The sequence below is a fragment of the Pygoscelis adeliae genome, unplaced genomic scaffold, assembly GCF_000699105.1.
Source record: "Pygoscelis adeliae isolate BGI_AS28 unplaced genomic scaffold, ASM69910v1 Scaffold886, whole genome shotgun sequence".
In the NCBI taxonomy this organism is placed as follows: domain Eukaryota; kingdom Metazoa; phylum Chordata; class Aves; order Sphenisciformes; family Spheniscidae; genus Pygoscelis; species Pygoscelis adeliae.
In genome coordinates, this window is record NW_008825015.1 from 1,104 (window position 1) to 1,396 (window position 293).

Here is a 293-nt window from a genome sequence, read left to right on the forward strand (position 1 = left end):
AAGTGGGCCCGTGTGAACCTCATGAGGTTGAACAAGGCCAAGTGCAAGGTCCTGCACCTGGGTCGGGGCAACCCCCAGTATCAGTACAGGCTGGGGGACGAAGGGATGGAGAGCAGCCCTGCCGAGAAGGACTTGGGGGTACTGGTGGACGAAAAGCTGGACATGAGCCGGCAACGTGCGCTCACAGCCCAGAAGGCCAATGGTATCCTGGGCTGCAGCCAAAGCAGCGTGGCCAGCAGGGCGAGGGGGGGGATTCTGCCCCTCTACTCTGCTCTGGTGAGACCCCACCTGGA